General features: G+C 38.7%; 1 long non-coding RNA gene across 5 annotated transcripts; it reads right to left on the reverse strand.

Moving 5' to 3' along the window:
- Positions 1 to 13,416: 13,416 nt before the first annotated feature.
- Positions 13,417 to 19,161, reverse strand: LOC131682862 (uncharacterized). Of its 5 annotated transcripts, XR_009304214.1 has the most exons (5): positions 19,037 to 19,161; positions 18,728 to 18,981; positions 14,283 to 14,379; positions 14,178 to 14,219; positions 13,417 to 14,006 (listed from the first exon to the last, which is right to left on the reverse strand). It is a non-coding gene; the product is annotated as an uncharacterized LOC131682862 (long non-coding RNA). The 5 variants fall into 5 exon arrangements; XR_009304212.1 differs by having other exon boundaries at positions 14,178 to 14,379; XR_009304213.1 differs by lacking the exon at positions 13,417 to 14,006 and having other exon boundaries at positions 14,024 to 14,219.
- Between the last annotated feature and the right edge of the window lie 6,175 nt (positions 19,162 to 25,336).

Here is a 25,336-nt window from a genome sequence, read left to right on the forward strand (position 1 = left end):
GTTATTCCACTTTTATTGTAAATGCGTAGTTTTCTACGCATGAATGGGTACTTTATTTTATCAGTGTATGGTGTTTATGTCAAATAAAAATAACCCTGCGGGAAAACCTAGAAAACATGCATTTTTCTGACAGGGCATCATTTGTCGTGAAATTCGATATGTCAAATACTTCTGATAGTGTCAAATCTGTCTGTCAACATATTTCTTTATTTTGAATTTTAATATTATTTTCACGTTTCCTGAGTTGGAAAAAAATATTGTTGCAATAACGAAAATTAGCTTTATCGATGTATGTAAAAAAAGAAGTGATTTAGCATTGATTTTTTAAGGATTCATAACTCGTATCAAAATGACCTGGTCTTTGAAAGCTATTTAATATAAATGACCTTTAAATTGAAATGAATAGCCGTTGAATTTGCACCACTGTACTAATCTATTGAATTTGAGTGGTTTCATCTTAAATTGCAATTGTCAAAGGTACCAAAACACTAAAGCCTTCAACCGATTACAAACACATGTTCGTAAATAGGAGCAAAAGTGGATAAGTTGCATTTCCAAAGTAATGTAGAACGTAAGTATTATATATTATAGTTGTGGTTAATTTATGCAATTATTTATTCTCAGGTAACATATTTATAACGGGATATGCCGTAAGAAATGTGCATATAGTTGAATGCAAGATCAATCAGAAGCAATGTGCAACTCATTTCAAATGGAAGTGTTTTGCTGTTGATTTCGCAGTCCTTTGATATGATCTATTCCAATAGATTGACACATCGCATTGAAATGTTGGGCAAGAAGTGCGAAATCAACTGCATATCACTTTTCATGAGAGTGACGATTTTTTTTTATATATATATATATATATATATATATATATATATATATATATATATATATATATATATATATATATATATATATATATATATATATATATATATATATATATATATATATATATATATATATATATATATATATATATATATATATATATATATATATATATATATATATATATATATATATATATATATATATATATATATATATATATATAGGGTGCTTGGTTCATGGTTAAGAACGTCTCGAGAGGTGATTGACTATCATATTTGGAGAAAAGAAATCGTTCTACACATACCACCAAATCTCAACCATTACAAAGTTATTGAACTTTTTGTGTTAAAAACTCATTTGTCTTAAAATACTTCTAACTCAAAAAGTATACCTTGTATTTCAAATATTTCAGGTCCATTGGGAAGGTGAGAAAATTTTTCATTGAGTGATGCCCTCACATGTTTCAGCGAATGAGTTTAAGTAACCTTTTCAAAGCAATTTATTGAAAATTGAATAATTTTAATCGATTTTTCGTTCATTTCGTGAAAATCCTAATAACTAACCTCATCATTTTAATAATTCAGATTGTTAGTCTTGAAGAGCTGCATAATTCGTTCTTTGACATGCTACACTTACCTTTTCTTATTTTCATGAGTTTGGGTTACTTAACTTGGATATTTTTATCTCATTTTCACTAATACCAGCTCTAATTGAAAAAGTATGGCACTTATTGTACTTTTTTTCTTTTCATTCGAAAGCCAGGAAAATTTTACATAGAAAAATGTATTAATACCTTTCAGTTAAGTGAATTTAGTATTCTTTTAGAAGTAAATTAGTTTAAAGTTAGTGCTATTATTAGCATTTTCGTTAATTTTCTTAAAATAGTAAATAATAAATATAACCATTATTATCATGCAAATAATGCATCTCATCAAGTTCTACAGTTCTTTCTCTTACTCCATTCAATTATCTCTTTTGGTTTCGATGCAAAATCTTTTTTATTACATTGTTTCATATGCTGCAAAAATAACGATTTCGAACCCACTACATTTGTGGCGAGGTCATGCTGTGTTAGCTATTAAATAGCAGCAAAATGAAAAGAGATATAGACAATGTGTAAAATAAAAAGTTATGGAGAACATCAAGGGGCATCAAATGAACAATAGTAACGATAAATTTTGTTGATTATTAATTAGAATAATTACAAAACTCCAAAAAACGCAAATTTTGAGTTATTTCGTTAGTAAAAAATCATTTAGTACCCTTAACTAAAAGATATTTGTACATACACTGATAGGACATTTTCTCAGCTTTCCAACGAAACCTTGTAAATAACGACATAAAGCATATTTTTTTAGATTAGAGTCTTTTAAGCACTTGCGAGTCGGTTATAGGAAAAGTATAGTAATGAAATTACAAAAAAAATAGAAGAGATAGGAACATGACGTCCAAGAACAAATTATGAATCGTCCAAAAACCTAACTTTTGGATTATGGATATTGCTATTCTGCTATTTGTTGGTTGCTGCGTTCTCAAATGCGCACCCCATTTTGACGTTCGTCGTTCGTCCAGTGTCAAGTTTATCAATCCCAGCATGCCTATTTAAAATTCACTCTCGTGTCAAACAATAAAAATATTTTTTTTATTGATGATTGTGCGTTTGCTATTAGAAGCCTTTTTCGTTGTGATCATCATTTGCGTAGAAGATGGAATATTGCTAAACGGTTTTGAAAAACATATAGCGAATCCAAATGTCATCACGTTGTATTGTGGACGGATTTGGATTCAGTTTGTGGAAAGGTCAAAACAGGATTTCCTTTCCTACTGGCCACTTTGCGCGTGAGAAATTTCGGCAAGCGCGGGGACTCGAAACTCTAAACATGAATCACCGAAATGTGAACAATTACTACATGTGTTGTAATCATTTTCATACAGGTATGTTTCCCATCGAAAACATCGAAACCTTTCTAGGAAAGTCTGCTGCACCACATGCAATGCGACACCTAGACTGGATCCTTACCCTGCAAATTGTCCAAGATGACGATTATGATAAATCTGGTGGTTACCAACATTTATCGTAAATTGATATGAAGTTGTTCCTATTTAATCATCTCAAATTTCGTCTTCGAAAGCATGATTCCGAGGGCCGAGCTTGCGATGCCGAGGCCCGAGCTTCAGATCGGTCTGCACATGTTTATAAGTATTTATGTGACTTAAAAAGGTCACATCGTTTTCACGGAGATAACTACCCTGAGTTATGTTTAGAACATAACCTGGAACTAGCCATCGACTTCGGAGTACACCGTGCAATTGCTGGCTGTGTGCAATCGAGAAAAATGCTGGCGGCTCAACATCGAACAAGCTGGAAGCCTACATTCGATCATGATCATCAATATCGACTGGGCCCGAGGTGTTCGCTCAGTGCTTTGGGCAAAGTTATGACAAACGGTTCAGGTTTAAATATCGACACTTACAGCAGTTTTCATATAACCAGAAATACGATTATGAACTAATTGGTCAATGTTTAAATTGATTCGCGAAGTAGTGAAAAAGGTAATTATAAGCAAACGCACCAACATCCAATCAAAATTGACGCTTATTGTTTGACACAAGAAAAGTTTTAAACAGGGCCTGCTAGGATTTATAAAATTGACACTGGACGAACGACTTGTCAAAATGAGGTGCGCATTTGAGAACGCAGCCACCAACAAAAAGCTGAATAATCATACTTCATTAATTCCAGAAAATTATCAGTAGTGTTCCCAATATGATGAGCATTATACGAATGGTTTGGAAATGGTTCCGAAGATTTCTGGAATGGTATTTATTTATACGGGATCAGCTTGGCACTCCCTCGCAGAAAAGTATGTTTAACAAACGTCCTACGCTGATCCACTTTGTTCGACGTTTTGCTAAATGTAGGGCTAGTTTTTCTGTAGGGTTTAGACGTCTTACACGCAACGCAAACCACATTGCAGGCATCGCAAAAACATTGCACGCAACGCAAAATACATTATGAATTTCTATTTTGATGGAAATAAATGCATTTAATTTCGCTGATTTTTAAAAATGCATCACAAGCGATCTGCCCCTAAGGCAGATCACTCTAAGAATGTATAACAAATTTGCATCAAATTAGAAAAAATGCATTTAATTTCCATTTTTGCATCAACTTTGCACTCCCTCGCAGTAAATTTTGTTTAACAAACGTCCTACGCTGATTCACGTTCTTCGACGTTTTGTTGAATGCAGGGTTGATTTTTTGTAGGGTCGTCTTACACGCAACGCAAATTACATTGCACGCAACGCAAAATACATTACGAATTTCTATTTTGATGGAAAGAAATGCATTTAATTTAGCTGATTTTTAAAAATACATCACAAGTGATCTGTCCCTAGGTTAAGAATCTCTCGGGGGTGATAGACTGTCATATTTGGAGGAAAAAATTGTTCTACACATACCATCAAATCTCAACCGTTACAGAGTTATTGAACTTTTTGTGTAAAAAAAAATTTGTATAAAAATACCTCTAACTTTAAAAGTATACTTTGTATTTTAAATCCTTTAATTCCATTCGAAAGGTGAGAAAAATTCCTATTGAATGGTGTTCTCATATCTTTTTATTAATTAATTTTAATGACCTTTTAGCTGCAAAGTTGTTACAAGTTAGTGTTTTTGAGGAAGTTTTTGCTAATTTTCTGGAAATAATGAAGTATGATTATAGCAATATCCATAATACAAAAGTTAGGTTTCTGGACGATTCATAATTTGTTCTTGGACGTCATATTCCTATCTCTTCTCATTTCTTTGTAATTTCATTACTATACTTTTCCTGTAACCGACTTGCAAGTGCTTAAAAGACTCTAATCTAAAAAAAATATGCTTTATATCGTTATTTACAAGGTTTCATTGGAAAGCTGAGAAAATGTCCTACCAGTGTATGTACAAATATCTTTTAGTTAAGGGTACTAAATGATTTTTTACTAGCGAAATAACTCAAAATTTGCGTTTTTTGGAGAGTTTTGTAATTATTCTAATTAGTAATCAACAAAATTTATCGTTACTATTGTTCATTTGATGCCCCTTGATGTTCTCTATAACTTTTTATTTTACACATTGTCTATATCTCTTTTCATTTTGCTGCTATTTAATAGCTAACACAGCATGACCTCGCCACAAATGTAGTGGGTTCGAAATCGTTATTTTTGCAGCATATGAAACAATGTAATAAAAAAGATTTTGCATCGAAACCAAAAGAGATAATTGAATGGAGTAAGAGAAAGAACTGTAGAACTTGATGAGATGCATTATTTGCATGATAATAATGGTTATATTTATTATTTACTATTTTAAGAAAATTAACGAAAATGCTAATAATAGCACTAACTTTAAACTAATTTACTTCTAAAAGAATACTAAATTTACTTAACTGAAAGGTATTAATACATTTTTCTATGTAAAATTCCCCTGGCTTTCGAATAAAAAGAAAAAAAAGTACAATAAGTGCCATACTGTTTCAATTAGAGCTGGTATTAGTGAAAATGAGATAAAAATATCCAAGTTAAATAACCCAAACTCATGAAAATAAGAAAAGGTAAGTGTAGCATGTCAAATAACGAATTATGCAGCTCTTCAAGACCATACGGAAAACCGATTCATCACAATTTCAACTAAAAAATTAGCTGAGTTTTTGGTTTCGTCTAGTTAATATTTGGGCGAACTAAGTTTTTGTTGAAAACAATAATCCAACGCTGTTGGTTTGATGCTGTCAGTTTCAGTTTGGACACGAACGATTCAGCCTAGCACAAAACTTAAAAAGCCTACCCGAGCTAAAGCTTGAAACGCTTGTCTCAGCTTGTAACGCACCCCAGGTAACCAATAAGCATGCTGAATGCGTCTTAGCGGCTACTTGATAAGCACTTAAGTCGTTTTAAATGCTATTTAAAAGTCGCTTTTGGCAAAATATACGGCTACATTACTGCTATGCTATGAAAATGCTTTTTTACTACTGTTGTGCATTCAGAATGCTGCTTACTGGCAAGAAGTTTTTAAACAGTTTTTCAAATGCTGATTAACAACAGTTATGCATAACGAATGCTAGCATACTGCAAGAAGCATCCGGAATGCAAATTTTACGCTACTTTACTGCATACACTAATGCTTGTTGGTTACCTGGGTTGTTTTAGTCCAGACACAATTGCATATGCCGTTACACTATCTTTTCAGCCAAGACACAAACGACTGGAATTCAACTAATCTCATGTTGAATAAAACTGTTTCATCGTAAAATACAACATAGGATATTTAAAACATTTTGTTTCACCTGCCGACGGATGAAGGTACGGAATTAAATTGTTGAAATACTCCGTATGCCAGTAATTCACACGTAAATATAATATAGAGTTATGTTTCTCATAATGTTATCTTTTTATAAACTGCACTCTTAAATAAGACGAAATAGCCAAAGGTAATTAAGGATTGTTGGTTATTAATTGATGATTTCAATTTTAGATGAAAGATATAATTTTTATTTCTTTTCTATTTAATCAGTCAGCACTACAAAAAACTTTTTTTTTTCTCCAAATATGACAGTCAATCACCCCTCGAGAGGTTCTTAACCATGAACCAAACACCCTATATATATATATATATATATATATATATATATATATATATATATATATATATATATATATATATATATATATATATATATATATATATATATATATATATATATATATATATATATATATATATATATATATATATATATATATATATATATATATATATATATATATATATATATTTCAAAACATCGCACGTCTCTCTGGTAAAAATCTTTGGTCGTCATTCATGGTACACGCTGAAAAATTTGCCTTGTTTGTAATGACAAACTGTTTACTTAAGGTTCAAATTGGTAAAATGCAGAGTTTGCATAGTTTTCATTTCCGCCTCTTTTATACTGCTGTGATGTTTATGCATTCAAGAGCGAAAATGTCCAATGCATAAAATTTACAGCAGAAAAACGAGTGGCAGTCCGGAAAATGATGTGAAATTTGCTACGAATCAAAATTCTTTGTGGCATACTATTATAATTTTGATGCACGGTACATGAATTTCAATAGTTTTCACATGATATATATGTGCTGCTACAAATTGCAAAAAATCATGTGTGAAATCAATAGATTCAATGTAGCGATATTTCTCGGTGTAAATTTTCGACTGTTTTTGTTATGAAATGAAAGAGTGTTTATGCCGAACAAAGAAATGAAAATTTATCAAAATTTAGCACAGGTTTATATACACCAGCCAATAACGACCATTGTTTTGCTGGCTAAAAGACACAAACATGATTAGTCGTTATGAAACGACGATAGAGGATTTTTTCGCTTTTTTCTATTTGACCCATTTCACAGGTATATACCAGAATCAAGATAATGATGTTCCTACCACTGATGCCAGCGACAATCCTAATCTAGTGTTCTATTTCTATTTATTAACCTTACAAACAATCATAACACAATAGACATAAAGGTTATTCTATTTCAACATTACCTAGTTCCTTAATAGATTAGCAATATATATATATATATATATATATATATATATATATATATATATATATATATATATATATATATATATATATATATATATATATATATATATATATATATATATATATATATATATATATATATATATATATATATATATATATATATATATATATATATATATAAGTCAATGTTTGTATGTATATGAAATATGGACTCCCAAATGGCTTAACCGATTACCGTCAAAATTTCTACATAGTAGGCACCTGTTACGAGGCGTGTTTGTGTGCTATTGGTTGGGGATTATCTACCCGCTAGATGGCGTTTCGCAACAAATCGTGTTTTACTCCTATTTCGTTGGAAGTCGCAGCAACGCGCGATGGGTATTTGCTAGTACTTTAATATTAACGAAGTGAAATAAGCGTGCATGCTTACCAGACTTTACGTAATTTTGAGTAGAAACCTACCCAAAATGGATTAGAGTGCATCTCCTCACTTTTGGGTAACACGCTATGAACTTAAATTTTGGGTAGTGGGATTACCCAAAGTTTGGGTTACGGATAACCCAAGCGTTGGGTACAGAGCGGATAACCCAAAGTTTGAGTAACAATCGTATAACCCAAAATTTGTGTACAGAGCGGATAACCCAAAATTTGATTATCAAGCAGATAACCCAAAATTTGAGTATCGAGAGATAACCCAACATTTGAGTACTGAGCAGATAACCCAAAATTTGAGTAACCAGCGGATAACCCAACATTGGGGTACTGAGCAGTGTACAGACGTGGCCGACTTCCACGACGGACTACGATGGCTGCCTACCACGACTGACTTTTTTTATGACTGTAAAACCCTTTTATTAGGCCATTCAAAAATTACATCACACATTTAAGAGTAAAACGAGAAATTAGGAAGCATGTTGTTACATGTGTACAGACGCGGCCGACTTCCACGACGGACTACTTGCGCCTCGATACCACGTGTCATTTTATATTGGAAGAGGCAAAAGTGCAAATAACGTCCTTTCGAGCTCAGTCAATGTGCGGTAAAATCTTATTCTAAATTAAAACTTATATACTAAAATATCACAGAAGTAAATCACAGATATAGGAAAATTATCACAGTTCGATTAGTTTATCACAGAAATATATTAATTTGTTTTTCATGTGTGTATACAGATTAAATTCTACAATATGTTACAAGTTAACCTAAAATAAAATGAAATTATAGGAACAGTAAGTGGAATCGGTACTAAAAGCGGCCGATTCAAATACCTGAACTTGTTACATTATCAAGGTAAAATATGAATTATTAAGACTAAATCTAAACATATATTGATGCCACATATCTGTGCAGATTAACTACCTTTCACACTGCTGCGATTTATGTTCAGGGTGGTCAGTGAAAATAGATTTTCGATTTCCCGCTTTTCCCGACAATATTTAAATGTTTTACCCGGTCTAGGAAATCGACAGAATAAAACATAAATTATTGATATCATGTCTTTATTGTACCTGGCATACATATAAAAATATCAGATATTTAGTTTTTGATTAGTTTCATTTTTTCATCAAGAATATTGACTTCCTTTTGAGCGTCTGCAAGAATTTTAACTTTTTTCACCTCCAGTTCACTGATTGATCTGGACGCCACACGTTTCTGCTCAGCTTGCTTAAATTTTTCGTTGTTTTTTTTTCCTGGCGTCTAATGCTTCCTTATACCTGGAATACGCACTTCTGGAATATTGCAACAAACTTTTGCAGATGTAAACCTTTGTTAGTCCACCGGCATTATGCACTGCATCATATACAATACGCTGGGCTACTAAGCTTTCCTCTAGCTGGTTAACCACTAGGCAATCTTTATTTATTGCGAAACCACGTTCCGATGAAGCATTACCATGGGAAAGTATCAATATTTTCTTTACGAAGCAGCCCAACAACTCTAATGATTTCCCTGAATCAGATATAGCTGTCTTCCAGAAACAGTCCACACGTTGTTTGGTCCTTTGGTACGTTGACAAACTGCTTGAACGACGGTAATGAAATTAGGTGCGCATACTCATCTTTAACTCTATCGGCCGATGTTCCAGTCATATGTTCATTCTGTACTACCGTTTGCAAACAAAATTCAAGCCTTTTCTTTGCAATATCGGAGTACTGAACAAGTAATTCCGGATTCAGGCACGAAATGAATCGAGTGAACGGGTAAGCTAAAGGAGAACGTTCGAACATCTTCTTAAGAAACCCGACGAAATATGCTTTACAACTGGATCGGAATTGTAAAACATGCTTTTCTGATTGGTCGACTTTCAATTCGTTGAGCACCACTTTTGCGGTAAACCCGATATCAACATTTGAGACAGCAAGCAAATTATCTTCTACTAGCTGAATATTAGCTAGTGATTTTGGTTTAGTTTTAAGAATTTCTGGTTTGACGAATTTTTCCATTACCAGCAAAACTATTCCAGTGAGATCATAATACAAAAAAGGCGCCATAGGTTCCTCATCTTGAATTTTTTTTAGAAACGGTTCGACCGATGCGGCTGAAGACATGAAGAAAGACAACTTGCCCAGTTAAGCTCAGCCGAAAATGAACTGGAATTCCGGCTGGTTCCAGTTCGCATTCCGGCTCCAGTGACACAACCGATTCTAGTTAGAATCGGTTGTGTCACTGGAGCCGGAATACGAACTGGAACCAGCCAGAATTCCAGTTTAGTTCCGGCTGAACTTTACTGGGTGGCTTTGAACAGTTTGTCACCAACAGCCTCAGCAACGATCTTGAAGTTTTTCGTACCGACGAGCCCTGGAAAACTCCTTTTGTAATCCGGATGACTTTCCTTCCATTTCTTTTCAGTCTGTTCATTGATAGCGTTGACATACATTTTCAATTTAGGTAGCATTTCATTAGCTCTTTCAGCTACACGGTGGTTTTCAACCCACCTAACTGAACAAAATTTCAACGGAAATAAGGCGACCCAGTCACCGCTGAATACTCTGCTCGGCGCAGGGGAACATCACGAAACAAATAGTACAACGATTGCAAGAAATCATCAATGTGCCAGTTTGTTTCTTTCATTCCGTATTTAAACGAATTGTGGACAACGTGTAAGCCACAACTTCCTATATTCAATAATTCATATGTGTCTCCTCGTTGTTCATGCAATTCTTTTGCAAGATCTTTGACCAGCTTCAAATTTACATTTGGTCCATCCATTGACACTTGAATAACACGACTTAATAAAGAAGGGTTTGGTTTGAGACAACTTTTCAGCCCATCTAATAAATCAACAGCACGCGTAGACGATAAAAAGGCAGAGCCTTTGTATGATGATCGCACTTCCTTTTTGCTTTCATCGAAATATTTGACGCAGACATCCATTTGTTGCCGTTGATACATTTTGTTCAGTGTTTCATCAAACTCTATAACAAGCTCAGTACAACCACTCAAAGCATCGAACAACTGCCGTGTATAATATGGAGCCAACCCGTATGAAATCATATAGCCGATTTTTGTGCGGCCCAGTTCCACTTTAGCAGCTATCTCGCTATCCGGGAACATATCTTTAAATAACAACACATCCGAACCGGCACCACGCAGAGACCGATGGGTGATCACTGTTTGCAATATCCACAACACTTCAGCCTTTGCAACATTGTCATTCAGTAAGAATTTTTTATCTTGCTTTTCTCATGGCTTTCGGTAGCAAATAACTGGATATTTGAATCCTGTTGAGTATCTGTTGGTTTTTCATTCACCATTGTACTGACCTGTGTTGATGGTCCTAAAACAAAACAAGAATAGTAAAACAATAATAAAATTTCAATTAAATATGACCTACTTACCAGCTTTTTCAAAATGTTCCACGAATTCGGGAACCGCTAATGTACTGTGCTTCGCTTTCTTTAATTGCTGATGCAATTTTCCTTTTCCGTGGCTCGTAAAGGCAACTTTTCCCATAGTATCAATTTTAAACGACTTGTTACATAAAATACAACGAGCAGATCCAGAATCTTTAGGATCCGGGGCGCACCACGAAAACTGTTCTTTGTAGCGTAACGCAAACTTCGTCATTTTTAAGGCGAACCAATATGAATGATTTTTGAATGGCGTTTTACACATCAATGAGATATTGGATCTCTAGCTGCTGCATCGGTATATTCGGTATAAAGGAAGGACGCATACAAACGATTCACGACTACCCACACTAGTTTGGTCGCCGCTAACGTAAATACGCCGACAATAATGAGAGTTACCAGACCTACCCAGGTAACCAACAAGCATTAGTGTATGCAGTAAAGTAGCGTAAAATTTGCATTCCGGATGCTTCTTGCAGTATGCTAGCATTCGTTATGCATAACTGTTGTTAATCAGCATTTGAAAAACTGTTTAAAAACTTCTTGCCAGTAAGCAGCATTCTGAATGCACAACAGTAGTAAAAAAGCATTTTCATAGCATAGCAGTAATGTAGCCGTATATTTTGCCAAAAGCGACTTTTAAATAGCATTTAAAACGACTTAAGTGCTTATCAAGTAGCCGCTAAGACGCATTCAGCATGCTTATTGGTTACCTGGGTACCGATTTATCCGTTGTTATACCGATTCGCAGATGACGAGGGTAAATTCCACCAAAATATAACTATTTTGGGGATTTGGAAAAAATCCATTAATATCTGTTAAGTTTAGTCTAAAACCTCAAGAGTTTCTTTTAGGGAACGAATCACAGTTTGTAATACTAAGTAATTTATTAGATTACAAAATGGTACTACGAAATACCATGTAACCTCCATGATCGGTTACATTATAAATCTCGACCGACGGTGTAAATAATAAATAACTTAAATATATAATATGTACATATACCCTAGATACGTTTTGATTTGTTTACCTTTTTATATTTTGAATTATTTTTATTTTTTTTAATTAATAATTATTAGTATCACCCTATTGAAAATATTTATTTAAAATTTGAATTTGCTATAAAAATACCGAATGCCCCTCGATCCTTCCCGGTCAAACCATTCGGAATTTGATTCGGAATCCTGAATGGAGTCAGTATGGATTCCAAATTAAATGCAACAACCGATTCTGAGTCGGAATCGGTTGTTGCATTTGATTTGGAATCCATAATGATTCCATTCAGAAATCCGAACCGGTTCCGGAATGAGTTTAACTGGGTTTGCGTGTCCCAATTATCCCACCGATACAATTGCGCCCTGCGAAAGACTGTTATCTCGCTCTGATAGCAAGAGTCATCTCGCTTGCTATGTACCGTGAAGAGCGGAAATATCCACCACCCAGGACTTCGTGGGATATATAAGCAGGAGCCGACAAGCATTCGCTCTCTTTTTTGGTAACAAAGTAACTAGCTTAAAATTCGGTATAGGTCGTTTTGGTTACCAAGTATTTTTTCAACAGTGATAGTGTTGGTGACAGTACGCGCTGTGTGCGGTAAAACTGTTAGTGCCAGTTGTTTCGCCTAAGTGGAAGAATCCTGACCGGCGATATCGGATCGAAAAGTTATCGAGGCCGGTACTGTTGAAAGGCCTGTGCATTTTACATTACCGACGGCTGATTCAGTGCAACATACGTTCGGTCTGTCACGACCGGCCCGTTCCGTCAATTAGCGGAGACACCACACCAGTCGGCGCAGCGTAGTTGACCCAATGGCAGTAGATACAACATGCTCAAGAGGAATGAGCGAATCAGGTGCCCAATATTGTTTCCTTTGTTTTCCTTCCCAACATTATTAACCCTTGATAGCACATGTAAAATTAAATGAAATGATGAACTAAATATTTTTCTTATGGTGTTGTTTTTATTATAATTATTTCTTAAGATTAATAAAATGTAGTGATCTAAATATTTTTCTTATTATATTTAAATATTATATGAGCCCTTTCCGCTCTCTAGTACTTTTGATTTCCGCTGTCGATATTTATATGGAAAGTGTTTCCGCAATTTTCTCCCGGATGGACCCTAGCCGAGCACGTGTAAAAAAGTAGTGCAAAAAACCGATATTGAATTGTTAAATTGTAACAAATGGCGCCCAACGCTAAATAATTATAAAAAGGTTTTCAATTTTAAACAAAATTGCAACCCTTTTTTACCAGGCTCCGGGAGGAATTGCAACCAATATAAAATTGTTTGAAATATTTTTACCATTTTCAGGTTATATTTATATGATTATATTTGTGATTCAAGTGATTTATATAAAGTGCAAAAAAATCTTTCCGGGTGATGATAATTACTTTAGTGATAAATTTTACCGTCTCTATTGTTTGACCATTTACCAGAATTCAGCCTTTTTCATTTAGACTGACGGGTGAGATTAATTTCCGGGGATTGAGTGATCGTTACCTAGTTCTTTTGTTCTCATTTGAACGCTTTGTTTCGAAACCAATTGTTCTTTTTTTTCGTTTGGAAATGGCAGAGGTTAATCTAAATTTTGATCAAGCAGTGGAATGGATGAAAACGTGGTACTACGAAATGAGGATAGATCACTTAGAACAAGATGAAATAGTTTTTGAAACTACAGTTAGATCCATCGTAATTCGCGAGGATCCCACGTTTTCCCGAAGAAAACGTAGCTTACGGGACCACCTAAAAATTGAAAAAGAAGAAAATAGGTTATACGATGCTCAACTGTCAGTTGACATTGAAGAAGAAATTCTTTTATGTCAGCAAAAATGTGCTGAAATTTGTGGTAGGCTAAAACGAAACGATAGTACCATAATGAGCCGGTGTAAAACACGATTGTCACACTACGCTCACCGTAGTTATCAGCTCCTTAACCAAACAAATAAGACTTCGGAACTAGAAAATACACTTAAAACATTATTTTTTCAAATCGTAAATACAATTAAATCAGAATTTCACCCTGAACTGGAACGCGACGGGAACGCAGACAGTGATCATGGAGATTTACTCGATGATGATACACCAGCTGGCGATGAGTCCGAAAATTCTTCGTCACCTGATGAATCGCAAGATCGAAAAAAGAAACGTAAATCGGTAGATATTGAAATGATAAATTCTCTCCAAGGTCGAATCGAGCAATTAGAAAACGAATTGACAAGTATGCAGTGCCCGCGTAATACAGCCCCACCAGGGCCCTCAAAAAAGCAACCCTCCATTTTGAAATCGAAAGCAAATAATAACGCATGTCTTGACCAAGCCGGTACATCATCCAACACAGCTAGAAATGCCACTTTTTATCCAACCCTCGATAACAATAACCCATTCTTCGTTTACGCGAACCCGTACCAATACTGGCAACAGTCAAGCAATCACAACCCAGTTCCAACCGATCCTCGGGCATGTAATCACGGTAGCAATGATTGGCAAGAAGTAATTAAGAACCACAGGCAACCTTACAATCATTCTACGACAGAGTTTATTCCCACTCCTCCGAGTAATCACTCTCAGCAAAGGTTACCGGTGTCGAAATGGTCCATTTCTAAATATGATGGCCATGATCAGGAACTTAAACTTAACGAATTCTTAGAAATTATACAAGCATTATCTGTGGCGGAACACGTTTCCGAAACCGAGTTATTTGAGTCGGCGGTGCACTTATTCTCAGGTCCAGCACTCAAATGGTACATGACTATGCGTAGTACCGGTCGCCTTTTAAACTGGCAACATTTGGTGCTAGAATTACGACGATCATTTATGCATCCAGACTTAGACGCACTTATTAAAATGAAAGTCTCCCAACGTAGACAACAAAGAAATGAAACTTTCCTTGAATTTTACCACGAAATGGAAAGATTATTCCGTACAATGAGCACACAATTGCCTGACTACGAGAAAGTTCAAATTCTATTGCAGAATATTAGAATTGATTACAAAAAACAAATAAATTTTATTCCCATCGCAGACTTGGCAACCTTAGTAGCGGCAGGCCAAAAGGTGGACGCGTTAAATTTTTTCAGCCTATAATAAAGTTTTTGGAAACGAAAAATCACTTGCCTCGCTAGAAAATTCCAACTCCACCAAACAAACGAGAAAAGACAGGCAGCAATCTCAGCCTTCACAACAGCAATCGAGTTCGCGTAACGCACCCAAACCTATTACCAATCAGTCATTAAACCACGCGTCCCAACGCAATGAATCTCACACTTAATCTCTCAATGCCAATGCCGCTAGGAATTCTAACAGGTCTTTACTTACCCTCGAGGCCCTAATAGATGGCCATTGTCCACCACCCTCCAACAATTGTTTCAATTGTGGTAAATGGGGTCACAAGATCCAAACCTGCAGACTACCGAGAGGTGTGTTGTGTGAAAACTGTGGTTTTCGCGGATACCCTTCTAATAACTGTCCTTTCTGCATAAAAAACGGCATGGTTGCGAACGAAAATCGCCGTCCGCAAAGCCAGTAATTGCGTATAAATTCCAATCCACATTTTTGTCTAATTTCCAAATTGCTCCAGAAAATGTTTATGAAACTACTCCATCAACATTCTCCATTTCATACCCTTATCCCAACGATAACCGACCGTATACCACCGTGAGTTTGTACGGTAATAAGGTTCGCGCATTATTAGATAGTGGCAGCAATTTAACCATAATTAATGAATCGGTATATACACAATTAAAGTCTCCCAAAGTATCACCCCTACAAAACGCTATTTTACTACGCACGGCGAGCGGAGAGCAGCTTGATATTTTGGGACAATTATATCTCCCATTCTGTTTTAACGGGATGATGAAAGTTATTCCTACGCTGGTAGTCCCCAACCTTGCCATAAACTGTATTTGTGGCATGGACTTTTGGAAAAAAAATCAATATTCAACCCCAGATTCACGAATGTCTCTCAGTGGAAGCCGATGACGAGTCGGCTATCAGTAACCATACGCCCCCATCAACAGTTCTCAATGCCGAGGAAGAAATTTGTATTGCAGAGATAAAAACCTTATTCTTATCGGCAAAACAGGGCGAACCACTTACATTGACTCCCCTAGCTGTTCACCGCATCGAAATCCAAGATGAGTGGAAGCGAAAACCTCCGATTAGACAGTTCCCCTACGTAATGTCTCCTCGAACTCAAGGGCTAGTCGCGGGAGAATTACAGCGGCTGCTTAAAGCAGGCATAATTGAACGCAGCAATTCTGAATGGTCTTTAAACTGCGTACCCGTTATCAAACCGAACAAAGTCCGACTTTGCCTGGACGCACGCAAAATAAACGAGCGCACTATTCGTGATGCATATCCTTTACCACACCCTTGTCGCATATTGGGGCAGCTTCCGAAAGCGAGATATTTATCTACTATCGACCTATCGGAAGCTTTCCTTCAAATACCTCTCGACCCACACTCCAGAAAATTTACGGCATTCAGTGTGCAAGGAAAGGGTCTATTCCAATACACCCGAATGCCATTTGGTTTAGTTAACAGTCCCGCCACGCTTGCCAGACTGATGGACCAGGTTCTTGGCCACGGCATTTTAGAGCCAAATGTCTTCGTATACCTCGATGATATTGTCGTGGTAACGGAGACATTTGAGCAACACGTGCGCTTACTGCGCGAAATTGCCAAGCGCCTGAGGCAAGCAAATCTAAGCATTAACATAGAAAAGTCCCAGTTCGGAGTCTCTGAAATCCCATTCCTAGGTTATCTCCTTGGTACGAAAGGTCTGCGTACTAACCCTGACAAAATCAGGCCAATTGTCGAATACGCAAGACCGGATACCGTAACCAAACTGAGAAGATTTCTAGGAATGGCGAACTATTACCGTCGATTTATACCAGGATTCAGTGGCATTACCTCTGCACTGACAGACCTTTTAAAAACTAAAACAAAAAAGATTATATGGAACGATCATGCCGAGAAAGCATTTTGTGACGTCAAAGAATTACTGATCTCCACTCCTATTCTCGGCAGTCCAAATTTCAACTTACCAATCCAAACTGATGCCAGTGACGTAGCTGTCGCTGGGATTCTCACCCAAAAACACGAAGAGGGGGAGAAAGTTATATCTTACTTCTCTCACAAGCTCACTACTCCTCAGAAAAATTATCATGCCGCTGAGAAGGAGGCACTAGCCGCTCTTCTAGCAATAGACGCATTTCGGGGCTATATTGAAGGCTATCATTTTACATTAGTCACTGATTCGTCAGCTTTAACACACATTCTCAACACTAAATGGAAAGTTGGGTCCCGATGCAGTAGGTGGAGTTTGGTTCTGCAGCAGTACGACATGACGGTGGCACACCGGAAAGGTAAAGACCATATCGTTCCAGATGCCTTGTCCCGAAGCACTGCTGCGATCCAGCCTTCCCCTGCCGCATCGTGGCGCAATTCATTAATAGCAAAAGTACAACTTAAACCAGACGACTACATAGATTTTAAAGTTGACAACGGTCAACTCTACAAGTTTGTGACATCAAAAGGCGAACCCTACGACAGTCGCTTTGAGTGGAAACTAATTCCCGAACTGGATGAGGTCACTCAAATCATTAGGGAGAATCATGATGATGTATTCCACCCAGGCTTTGAAAAAACCCGCTCTAGAATTCAAAAGCGATACTACTGGCCCCGAATGGCCACAAACATTCGGTCTTACATTCAAAATTGTCAAACCTGCAAAGAAGTTAAACCAGCCTCCGTACCGGTGGCGCCCGAAATGGGTAAATTTAGGGAGGCCTCTCGACCGTGGCAAATAATATCTTTAGATTTTGTCGGTCCTTTGCCACGCAGTCGCAAAGGTAATCAACATATGTTAGTTATAACCGACTATTTTTCTAAGTGGGTTATGATACATCCCTTACGAAAGCTTGAGAGCTCAGCCATGTGTGCGATTCTTCGCGACCACTGGTTCTTTCGAAATTCCGTCCCAGAGATAGTAATTTCCGATAATGGAAGTCCTTTTATCTCTAAGGAATTTAAGAACTTGGTGGATCGTTTCGGAATAACACACTGGCTGAACTCCAAGTATCATTCTCAAGCAAACCCGGTCGAGAGGGTGAATCGAACGATAAACGCTGCCATTCGGACATACGTTCAAGATGATCAGCGCCTATGGGATACAAAACTACCTGAAATAGAATTAATCTTAAACACCAGCATTCACTCTGCTACTGGGTTTACTCTGTATTTTGTGACACACGGCCACGAACTATCAGAAAGGGGGACCGACCATCGCCTATTTCGTCACTGGAAAAATTGCTCAGAGGAGGAAAGGGCATCAAAGCGTAAACACAAACGACACAAACGGTTTTCCAAATCCTTCTGCCAAGGTCAACTCGTTTTCAGAAGAAACACTAAACTGTCTAGCGCGATCGAGCACTACAACGCGAAGTACGGCCGACAATACCTACCGTGCAAAATATTTGCGAAAGTCGGATCCAACTCATACCGACTGGAAGACCTATCAGGGAAAGATCTGGGGGTTTGGCCGGCCATTCATTTAAAGCCGGGGTAAAAAAAACACTAGGTCTTAATTTCATTCTTTATTTGGTTAGGCTGTATCCTTGTATCGGGGTGTGAATCTGAAAAAAAGAAAGCTTTTTAATTGTAAAATATATACTCACCTGAAGCAATGAACCCCCGACGATTTCCCCGGTAACATAATCTAAAAAAAGAGGTCCAAATTAGCCACCAAAACACCTTAAAAAACATTTCCTCACCTAAAATAAGCAAACCTACTTTCGGTCATCCATTCTTCAACATAATGTTTTGTATTTGTTGATTCTCTGCTGTCATTATCGTTTTGACGTCTGATATTCTCCTCCGTTCAAGAGTTGACCTAACGGGTGGCACAAAAGTGGGTTCTATGAAAAAGAAAGGCAACCCGGTGCATTCGATGTTATATGTGAGGGAACATGGAGCACAGTGGGTCAAACCTGATCGACTATGGAAATTTATTATTAATCTAAATTCGATCAGTTCGTCGACAAACTAAAATGATCATAATTGAGAAAGCCTATAGAATAGGTATAATATTAGGGCGCCCTAGAATAGAGATAGATTTTTAGTTAAGGAATGAATGTCTGAGGAAAGAATGCGTGATGTGAAATATGAGAGAAGTGATTGATGTGAATGAAATGCCTGAATGTAAGATGTGAATGTGATATGATTGAAAGCGGACGAATGTAAGAATGAGCGAAAAAAAAGAACAAGTGGGTTTTAATAATACTTAGAAACTTTTGGTTTTAGTTTACATGCTAACGACCGGATAAAAAGAGAAGGAAGATGTTTTCTCGATATCTTTGAAATCTTCTTCCATGAGTAATTCACCTAGTCAATCTAGTCCACCTTTCTTGGCAGGAATTTGGATGAGTTCTGGTATTATGGTCAAATGAGGGAGTGGTATGAAATACTATTTTATCTGACGGATCCTGAGATTGCAAAATAGCACAATTAATAAAAATCACCCTGAATCACAAATATACTCTTCCGTGGCGAGTGTCACCAATTGAAAATCTTATAATACAGCAGAAAAGATCCTTTGGGAAAATCATTGTTCTGTATTAAAATGGATATTCAAAGGGCAGTAGGCCCACGATTTATAATCTGAAATTGGATACCCCAAATCAAACTTCTTTTGAACATGGCGAGTCTCACCGCTCTGAATTCAAATAATGTGGTAGAAAAGAGCTCCTTATGGATCAATCATTGTTCTACATTACCTTGGAATCGCAGCGGCAGTAGGCCCATGGCTTAGTCAAAATATTGTCCCCAACATGGCGAGTCTCACCGCTTTAAATTCAAATAATGTGGAAGAAAAGAGCTTCCTATGGATCAATCATTGTTCTACATTACCTTGAAATCGCAGCGGCAGCAGGCCCATTGTGGAGCTTAAACACAACCAAAAAAAATACTTTTTTTCTAACCGGCTCTGGGAGGATTGTAACCTCCATGATCGGTTACATTATAAATCTCGACCGACGGTGTAAATAATAAATAACTTAAATATATAATATGTACATATACCCTAGATACGTTTGGATTTGTTTACCTTTTTATAATATTTTGAATTATTTTTATTTTTTTTTAATTAATAATTATTAGTATCACCCTATTGAAAATATTTATTTAAAATTTGAATTTGCTATAAAAATACCGAATGCCCCTCAATCCTTTGCGTGTCCCAATTATCCCACCGATACAATTGCGCCCTGCGAAAGACTGTTATCTCGCTCTGATAGCAAGAGTCATCTCGCTTGCTATGTACCGTGAAGAGCGGAAATATCCACCACCCAGGACTTCGTGGGATATATAAGCAGGAGCCGACAAGCATTCGCTCTCTTTTTTGGTAACAAAGTAACTAGCTTAAAATTCGGTATAGGTCGTTTTGGTTACCAAGTATTTTTTCAACAGTGATAGTGTTGGTGACAGTACGCGCTGTGTGCGGTAAAACTGTTAGTGCCAGTTGTTTCGCCTAAGTGGAAGAATCCTGACCGGCGATATCGGATCGAAAAGTTATCGAGGCCGGTACTGTTGAAAGGCCTGTGCATTTTACATTACCGACGGCTGATTCAGTGCAACTACAGTGCTGTAGTTGCGGTTAGTAACGGTTAGTCGGCGACTAACCAGCTCCTGGAACAGAAAAAAAAAATTTTAAACCAAAAAAAAAATTCCGTTGGCCTTATCATTCTGGAAGGCAAATTTAATGATCCCAGCTAATTGGAATTTTGTGAATCTATTCAAACTCGTAGGGTATTGTCAAACTCCCTGCCGAGCTAGTATGATATTTTCATAACTCACTTGGCGATCCCAGACTGTATGGGGCACTGGTATGATATGCTCATAGGATAATCTCAGATACTTGAAAGCACTAGTATAATATTCCCACACCTCCCAGAGCGTTTCAACATTAGTTTGATACTTACAAGTCACGCAAGGCGCTCTCAGATTCTCTCGGACGATAGTCTGATGTTCCCATCGCTTGCAGGGCGCTTCCACACTCTGTGGGGCGCCAATATGATATTTGCAAAACGCATAGGACGCTAGTATGATATTCCGATAGCTCGCAGGGTGCTCTCAGACTCGCAGGGGCACTAGTTTGTCATTTTCAAAGCTCGCAGGGCGCTCCGAGACCCTATGGGGTGCTATTATGATATCCACATAGCTCGGAGAGAGCTTCCACACTCGCTGGGGTGCTATTATGATATTCTAATAGCTCGCTGGGCGCTCTCAGTCTCTCCAGGGCGCTAGTATGACTCTAGGGGGCGCAAGTATGGTATTCACATAGCTCGTATGGCGCTTTCAGATTCTCTGGGGTGCCAGTATGATATTCCCATAGCTCGGAGAATGCTTTCATACTCGCTAGGGCCCCAGTATGATATATAATATCATAGCTCACAAGGCGCTCTCAAGCTCTTCAGGGCGCTAGTATGATATTCACAGAGCTCGCAGGGCGCTCTCAGAATCCCTTGAGCACCAGCATGATATTCCTCGCAGGGCGCTCTCAAACTCTCTAGGATATCATGAAACTCTCATCGTCCGCAGGGCGCTCTCAGATTCTCTCTGGCGCAGGTATGAAATTCCCATAGCTCGCTTTCGGACTCTCTGGGGCGCTATATGATACTCGGAGAGCGCATCCTTGGTCGCTGGGGCGCTAGTATAATATTCTCATAGCTCGCAGTTCGATTTCAAGCTTTCTAGGGCGCTAATATGACTATGGGGCGCTAATAAAATATTAACATAGCTCGCGAGGCGCTCTCAGATTCTCTCGAGCGCCAACATGATATTCCCATAGCTCGCAGGACGCTCTCGAACTCTCTTGGGCGCTAGTTCGATATTCTCTTAGTTTGCAGGGCGCTCACGAATTTTCTGGAGCGCTAGCATAAACACTCTCAAACTCACTAGGGTGCTAGTTCGATATTCTCATAGCTCTCTAGGGCGCTAGTATAACTATATGGGGAGCTAGTATGGTATTCCCATAGCTCGCAGGGCGCTCTCAGATTCTCTCGAGCGTCAGTATGATATTCCAATAGCTCGCAGGGCGCGCCCAAACTCTTCAGGCGGTAGTTCGATATTTTCATAGTTCGCAGGGCGCTCACAGCTTCTTTGGAGCGTTAATCTAATATTCCTATAGTTAGCAGTACGCTCTCGGATTCTCTGAGGCACCAGTACGATATTCCCCTTAGCTCGCATGGCACTCCAAAACTAGGGCGCTAGTTTAATATTCTCATAGCTCCAGGCCGATTTCAAACTCTCTAGGGCGTTAGTATGGCTCTATGGGGCGTTAGTATGATATTCCCATTGTTCGCAGGGCGCTCTCAGATTCTCTCTGGCGCAAGCATTTTGTTCCCATAGCTCGTAGGGTAATCTCAAACTCTTGAGAGCGCTAGTCTGATATTCTCATTGTTTGCTGGGCGCTTTCGGACTCTCTAAAATGCCAGTATGATATTCCCATAGCTCGGAGAGCGCTTTGACACTCGCTGACGCGCTAGTATGGTATTCTTATAACTCGCAGGGCGCTAGTATGGCTATATGGGATGCTAGAATGATATTCACATATCTCGCAGCCAGCATATCATGGCGCTCTCAGATTCTCTCGAGCGCCAGCATGATATTCCCATAGCTCGCAGGGTGCTCTCAAACTCTGTAGGGTAGTCTGATATTCTCATAGTTTGCAGGGCGCTCTCAGATTCTCTGGGGCGCCAATGTGATATTCCCATAGCTCGCCGGGTACTTTAAAACTCACATTGGCGCTAGTCTGATATTCTCATAGCCCGCAGTACGCTCCGAGACCCTATGGGGTGCTATTGTGATATCCACATAGCTTGGAGAGCGCTTCCACGCTGGGGTGTTATAATGATATTCTCATAGCTCGATGGACGCTCTCAGGCTCTCTAGGACGCTAGTATGACTCTATAGGGCGCAAGTATGATATGAGCGCCTGCATAACATTCCCATAGCACGCTGGGCGCTCTCAGGCTCTCTAGATTAGCCTTATATTCTCAGCGCTCTCAGATTCTCTCTGGCGCCAGTATAATATTTCCATAGCTCGCTGGGCGCTCCCAAACTCGCTAGGGCGCTAATCTGACATTCCCATAGTTCGTAGGGTACTCTCAGATTCTCTGGGGTACCAGTACCATATTCCCATAGTTCGAAGAGTGCTTCCATGCTCGCTAGGACCTCAGTGTGATACGTAGTATCATAGCTCACAGGGCGCTCTCAAGCTCTTCAGGGCGCTAAGATGATATTCACAAAACTCTCTAGGTTACTAGTCTGATGTTATCTTAATTTGCTGGGCGCTTACAAATTCTCTGGGGCGCTAGTCTAATATTCTCATAGATTGCAGAGCGCTCTTAGATTCTCCCGAGCGCTTTTACGATATTCACATAGTTCGCAGGGCGCTCTCAAACTCGCTATTCTAATATTCTCATAGTTCGTAGGGCGCTCTAAGATTCTCTGGAGCGCTAGTATAATATTCCCATAGCTCGGAGAGCGCTTCCGCACTCGCTGGGGCGCTTTTCACAGCTCACAGGGCGCTAATATGACTCTATGGGGCGCCAGTATGATATTCACATTGCTCGCAGGACGCTCTCAGAGTATTTCGGGCATCAGTTTGATATTCGCATAGGTCGCAGGGCTGTCTTAAACTCCCTAGGGCGCAAGTCCGATATTCTCATAGTTCGCACGGCGCTCCGAGACTCTAAGATTTTCTAGAGCGCTAGTATGATATTCCCATAGCTCGGAGAGCGCTTCCGCACTCGCTGGGGTGCTTCTCATAGCTCGCAGGGCGCTAATATGAATTCTATGGGGCGCCAGTATGATATTGACATTGCTCACAGGGCGCTCTCAGAGTCTCTCGGGCCATAGCTCGCAGGGCAATCTGAAACTCTCTAGGGGACTAGTCTTATATTCTCATCGTTCGCAGGGCGCTCTTAGATTCTCTCAAATGCTTTTACGATATTCACGTAGTTCGCAGGGCGCTCTCAAACTCGCTGGGGCGCTAGTCTGTTATTCTCATAGTTCGCAGGGCGCTCTAAGATTCTCTGGAGCGGTAATATGATATTCCCATAGCTCGGAGAGCGCTTCCGCACTCGCTGTGGTGCTTCACATAGCTCACAGGGCGCTCTAAAGCTCCCTATGGTGTTAATATGACCCTATGAGGCGCCAGCATGATATTCACATTGCTCGCAGGGCGCTCTCAGTCTCTCGGGCACCAGTTTAATATTCGCATAGGTCGCAGGGCTCTCTTTAACTCCCTAGGGCGCAAGTCCGATATTCTCATAGTTCGCACGGCGCTCCGAGACTCTATGGGGCGGTAGTTTGTTATTCACATATCTCGCTGGGCACTCTTCGATTAGCTGGGAGGCTAGTATGGTATTCCCATAGCTCGCAGGGCGCATTCAAACTCTCTAGGTTACTAGTCTGATGTTCTCTTAGTTTACAGGGCGCTTACAAATTCTCTGGGGCGCTAGTTTAATATTCTCATGGATTGCAGGGCGCTCTTAGATTCTCTCGAGTGCTTTTACCATTTTCACATAGTTCGCAGGGCGATCTTAAACTCGCTAGGGCGCTAGTCTAATATACTCATAGTTCGTAGGGCGCTGTAAGATTCTCTGGAGTACTAGTATGATATTCCCATAGCTCGGAGAGCGCTTCCGCACTCGCTGGGGTGCTTCTCATAGCTCACAGGGCGCTAATATGACTATATGGGACGCCACCATGATATTCATATTGCTCGCAGGGCGCTCTCAGAGTCTCTCGGGCACCAGTTTGATATTCGCATAGGTCGCAGGGCTCTCTTAAACTACCTAGGGCGCAAGTCCGATATTCTCATAGTTCGCACGGCACTCCGAGACTGTATTGGGCGCTAGTATGAATTTCCCATATATTGCAGAGCACTTCCACACTCGCTGGAGAGGTAATATGATATTCCCATGGCTCGTCTGGCAATTAGATAGGTGGGCAATAAACTTTCCAAACTTACAAGGCGCTTTCAACCGGTTTCAGTATCTTTGGGGCGC

Source organism: Topomyia yanbarensis, chromosome 2, assembly GCF_030247195.1.
Source record: "Topomyia yanbarensis strain Yona2022 chromosome 2, ASM3024719v1, whole genome shotgun sequence".
In the NCBI taxonomy this organism is placed as follows: Eukaryota; Metazoa; Arthropoda; class Insecta; order Diptera; family Culicidae; genus Topomyia; species Topomyia yanbarensis.